The following is a 6,000-nucleotide window of genomic DNA, read 5'->3' on the forward strand; positions in this document are numbered from 1 at the left end:
CACCCAATATTGTCATCGGACTAAGAAAAATGATTTTGCCGAACACACGGACCATAAGCATATGCCCTGCGTATATATTTTTGCTTGCCTCTGCTTACTCTCCCGCCACCCTCTCCCCACCCAACCTCAAGCAAACAATTAGCAACTGCATGTGGAAATAGACTTTTGGATCTTATTTGTGCTCATTTCTCTTTTCTGTGTATTAATAGTTTAACAAAAGAAGCTCATCGTGTTCAAACTTAATGCAAGACCGGCCTCAAATGTTGCAGGGAAATATTGCAGCCTAAACGGTCCTTCCGGAGTTGCAGCCAGCCTCCTTTTCCCTCTTCCAAATTACTCCATTCCATCTTAAATAACAGAATAACCAGAGTTGGAAGGGGCCTTGGAGGTCTTCTAGTCCACCTCTCTTGCTCAAGCAGGAAACCCTCCAGCATATTCGGACAGATCGTTGTCCAATCTCTTCTTAAAAACCTCCGGTGAGGGGGCACCCATGGTCTTTCTTTTTGGCAACGTTGCTGGAGGTGGTTTGGCTTTGCTTTCTTCGAACATAGAAGGACAGAGTTGGAAGGGTCCTTGCTCAAAGCAGGAGACCCTACATACCATTTCAGACAAGCGACTGTCCAGTGTCTTCTTGAAAACTTCCACTGATGGAGCACCAACAGTTTCTGGAGGCTTGCCATTCCACTGATTGTACTAACGCTTAGGAAGTTTCTCCTTATTTCTAGGTTGCTCCTCTCCTTGGTTAGTTTCCATCCATTGTTCCTTGTCTTGTTTTCTGGTGCTTTGGAAAATAAGTTGACTCCCTCCCCTCTTCTTTGTGGCAGCCCCTCAAATATTGGAACACTGCTATCACGTCTCCCGCAATCCTTTTTCCACCCCCTTCCTACCTGATTGAGCTAGTTATTCATCTGGCTTCATGCTAAATCAGGACTAATTGAAAAGGTAAAGGTAAAGGTTCCCCTCGCACATATGTGCTAGTCGTTCCCGACTCTAGGGGGCGATGCTCATCTCCGTTTCAATGCCGAAGAGCCAGCGCTGTCCGAAGACATCTCCGTGGTCATGTGGCCAGCATGACTCAACGCCAAAGGCGCACGGAACGCTGTTCCCTTCCTACCAAAGGTGGTCCCTATTTTTTCTACTTGCATTTTTTACCTGCTTTCGAACTGCTAGGTTGTCAGAAGCTGGGACAAGTCACGGGAGCTCACTCTGTTACGCGGCACTAGGGATTCGATCCTCTGAACTGCCGACCTTTAGATCCACAAGCTCAGTGTCTTAGCCACTAAGCCACCGCATCCCTTCTAATCTTCTAATTGCTAAATTTCTAATCCAGCGTTTTCCCCACCTCACCATATCAGCTTTTGGGCCAAGAAGGAGGAACTAGCTAACCCAAAGCCATCCAACTGTCTAGTCCAGGCAGGACTAGAACTCATGACCTCCCGGTTTTGAACCTGATGCCTTTAACGACTAGCCCAAACAGGTTCTCAGCAGTTCTAATTAGGTGGTTTAAATTTCCGTGCACCCACAACGGCTAATCTTTCCCTGGTGTTAATGACATTGGTTTGGCTGCACAAGCACCGACATGCCAGGTTTGCAGATTTTAAATCCGCAAGATCGAAGAGCAAAATTACTTCCTTTTCCTCTAAGGCAGGGTTTCTCAACCTTGGAAGCTTGAAGATGGGTGGACTTCAACTCCCAGAATCCCCCAGCCAGCGCTGCTGGCTGGGGGATTCTGGGAGTTGAAGTTCACCCATCTTCAAGCTTCCAAGGTTGAGAAACCCTGCTCTAAGGTTACTGCCTAAGTCCTCAGTGCACTTTGGATTTCCTGGTCTGCTTTGCTCAGAAAGTCTTTTCTGCACATTGCTTTCGCTTCTCCTAGCTGGGCACACACATGCTCACACCCCGTGAACATACACAAAGCGATCCAGAAGGGTGTATAGGGAAGAAAACAGTCTGTTTGTGTTGGATAAACACATTCTAAAAGTAATAATTGTAAAAGAACAAGCAAGATATGAATCACCCCGAGATAAACGTACGTCGGTCATTACAAAGGCAAAAATTCGAAATTTCCCAGCATTGGGAACATTCTTGGATGGGTGTTATCAGATCTCCGATTGTCAATTTGACTTCCTAGGGTCAGAGGTTTAGCCTCGGGGCTCACGTCATTTTGTACCTAACGCAATCTGGATTTTTTATTTTTTTGTTTTAACCAGGTGAACTCTCCAACAGGGACAGCAAGATCCTCCCAGCTTCTGCGCCAGCGAGACAGGTATGGCGCACCTGTTCGTCACTGTCGCTTTGAAAACACGCTCGCTTGTGGTCCTAAGCACATTTCTCGCCCAGGGATGGGTTTCACTTACTTTTGCTACTGGTTCGCTCAGGCATGCGTGCTCGCTTCGCTCATGCGCGCGCCACTTCTGCACATGCGCAGATCGTATTTGATGACATCAGGGCGGGTGGGCGGAGCCTCCTGTCACTGCCACTACCGATTCGCCCGAACCGGGGCGAACTGGTAGCAACCCATCAATGGTCTCACCCAGTGGTGGGTTTCAATTTTTTTTACTACCGATTCTGTGGGTGTGGCTTGGTGGTTGTGGCATGGCTTGGTGGGTGTGGCTTGGTGGGCATGGCAGGGGATGGATACTGTAAAATCTCCATTCCCACCCCACTCCAGGGGAAGGATATTGCAAAATCTCCATTCCCACCCCACTCTAGAGGGAAGGATATTGCAAAATCTCCATTCCCACCTCACTCCGGGGCCAGCCAGAGGTGGTATTTGCCAGTTCTCCAAACTGCTCAAAATTTCCGCTACCGGTTCTCCAGTACCTGTCAGATCCTGCTAGATTTCACCCCTGATGTAGAGCAGCCCCTCCTCCCTTCTTCCATTTACTAGCTGCGACGACGTCCACGGAGTCCAAACAGGGGTCTTGCCAGAGACGTCTTGGAGGGGGAGGGCATATATTTCTACACAAATCTACATCAACCCAAAAGGATCTTACGCAAAATAATCTACTTCCTGTAAGAAGCCACTTCTCCACTTGGACAATTTGGCAATGTTCCACCAACAGGGATTTTTGCTCCCAATTCTTTTAAAAATGGCCTTGGGGGTCTTGGGATCTCCAGCCTCCCCCTCCCCTTTCTTGCCATTTTTATTATCATTTTTCATCGCTGTTACCTGCTGGTGCAGGTTGTTGTGGCCACAGTCCGAAAGCAAAAGCTGGGGTGAGTAATTCTGATTTTTGGTGAGTAGTTCCACCTCCTAGGGGGCAAGCCACTCTTCTTCTCCTAACCTCCAGCAAAGGAATTAACAATAAAAATGGAACCTGCAGTTACTTGGCACAGGTTAAGCCAGTCCTGGGTCAGCCGTCAATGACACTGCAGGAGTAAGTTAAACGGATTCAGAATTTAGGCCGATCTACCCAACAACAACCTTCTTCAGCTGCTGGAGAATGTGTCCAAATGTCTCAAGACTACATTAGCCATCATCCCCAGCTAGGAAACATACAAGTAAGTATCTGGGCTGGAAAAGCTGAATACATTTTCTTGATTCGGGAGTAAAATCTTTCCCAACCTAAAATGGCCCAGTGCCCAGACTAAATCTAGTTTTTGCAGCTGACTCCAAATTGTTTTTGGAGTCATAAACTCCCTGCCAGAAGGCAAACCGGTTAATTAAATTGCTCCAATCCAAGGAGCCTGACTAGGTGGCTCAGTGACTAAGACACTGAGTTTATCGATCAGAAAGGTCGGCGGTTCGGCGATTCGAATCCCTAGTATAGGTCTCCTGCGTGAGCAGGGGGTTGGACTAGATGACCTCCAAGGACCCTTCCAACTCTGTTACTGTTAAACCATGCACTTTTGGGTGGGTTTAAACAAGCGCCGTGCACCCATTCCCGCTTTACGCCCCACATCCTCCGCCTGGCACCCTCCAAAATTCTGATCTGCGGAGATCCCACAAGATTAGGGGGGTCCAAATTCTGGCCGGTATCAGAAATGGGAACGTGGGGACTTTTTCTGCCTTTAGGGCAGGGTAAGCGACAGGGACACGGGTGGGTGCGTTCACACCTCTGCTGGGGAATCCTGACACCGCAGGAGTCCTTGGGGGAACCGGAGGATGAAATGGGGACAGAGAAGATCCCGAATCGGGCTCTTGGCTCCCCACCGTCCGCAGTTCAGCCCGGAATTCAACCCCGAGACGGGAAGAGTTGTGGGTTTTTTTTTCTCCCACGCTGGGAAAGAAGTTGGGAAATTATAGCCCGCTGCCAAATTCCAAGAGGCTGGATTGGGTTTGGGAAGGTGGGGCTGCCTCCAGCAGGCGGACAGGACCGTGTGGGGGGGATGCTTCTCTCCAACCGAAGGTGCTCCCGGGGAAGAGACGGAGAAGAGTCGGTCCGCGCAAAACCCCGTCGCGCGCGTGGATTGGCAAGCGGGGCGGTGGGCAGCGTGGAAAAGCAGGGCAGGAAAGCCTCGCGGGACCCCCAGCCGGACTTCTCCCCCGCCGCCCTCCCGCGGCTTGTCCTTTCGAGATCTGGCCCCGGGAAAGCCGCCTGCTCACCTGGTCAGGTGCTATCCCGGCGCCGCTGCTGCTCGCGGTGCTGCTGCTGCCGCTGTCACAGCCGCCCTGAACTGCCACCCGCTCCAGGGCCGCTGTCCGAGGAGCCAGCTGTGGGGGGGGTGAAGGGGGCGTGGCCGGGGACCTCCCTCATTTGCATGCCACCTGCGCGCGACCCCCCGCTCCGGCTGTATAAGGACCGAGTGCAGCTCTGGGCGCCGGTATTGCGCTCCGAACTCCTTAGAAGGCGCAGGTTGAAGCCTTGAGAGGTAAGGCTGCCCCGTGGCTGTTGCCCGCAAACTTGGAAGTGCTGGCTGGAGTCAAAGCCTTTGGGTCTGGCCGGAGACTTTCCTTCTCTCCGGCCACCTGGTCCCAGAGAGAGAAAGAGGGAAAGAGAGAGAAAGAGAAAAAGATGGAAAGAGAGAGAAAAGGAAAGAGAGAGAAAGAAAGAGAGAGAAAGATAGAAAGGGAAAGAGGGAAAGAGACAGAAAGAGAAAAAGATGGACAGAGAGAGAAAGGGAAAGAGAAAGAAGGAAAAGAGAGAGAAAGATGGAAAGAAAGAGAAAGAGATGGAAAGAGAAAGAAAGAGATAGAAAGATGGAAAGAGGAAGAAGAAAAGAGAGAGAAAGATAGAAAGAAAGAGAAAGAGATGGAAAGATGGAAAGAGAGAAAGAGAAAGAGATGGAAAGAAAGAGAAAGGGAAAGAGAGAAAGATGGAAAGAAAGAGAAAGAGATGGAAAGAGAGAGAAAGATGGAGAGAAAGAGAGAACGATAGAAAGATGGAAAGAGAGAAAGCAGGAAAGAGAGAGAAAAGGAAAGAGAGAGAGAGAAAGGCGGAAAGAGCGAAAGAGAGTCGCATGCCCCTGCGCATGTGAAGAGTGCTTCTATCTTCTGCCAGCCGTCATCTCCGCAGCCTCGAGCTCCGGCCGGATCTCTTCTTTTCAGAAGCCCCGGCTGGGCTGAGGCTGCTGCGGATGGAAAGCCGTAGCGAAGCGGTCCCATCCGACGGTCTGGGGAGCGCGTCTGACGATTCCCTCGGCCGGCAGGCGGGGGGGGGGGCTTCAGGAAGAGAGTCGGTCCTGTGTGGAGCCCTTTTCGCTCCGGATTGCCCTTCTCCCTTGGCTCCCCTCGCTTCGAAAAAAAAAAAAAAAGGCGGCTTGGAGAGGAAAAGGGTTCCCTTGACTGTAGCAGCGCCTGCGGAACGCCTGGACACCAGGCGGAGGAGAGTTGGGGCAGACTGGAAACCTGGACCCCACCTGGGTTTTTTGGAGACTTCCCCAGCCTCGGAAAGGCTTCAGCTAACCAACCCCCCCCCAGAAAAAAAAACTTCAAAGAAGTCCTCCTAATCCTTTGCCAGGACCACCGACCACCTTCGGCCCAGGTTCTGCTGATCTTCTTCCTCCTCCCATTCACACGACCACTTTCTCGCCTCTTTTCCAGAATCCGCAGCAAAC

The sequence above is a fragment of the Pituophis catenifer genome, unplaced genomic scaffold (genome assembly GCF_029215685.1).
Source record: "Pituophis catenifer annectens isolate HBS135680 unplaced genomic scaffold, rPitCat1.0.hap2 SCAF_14, whole genome shotgun sequence".
NCBI lineage: Eukaryota > Metazoa > Chordata > Lepidosauria > Squamata > Colubridae > Pituophis > Pituophis catenifer.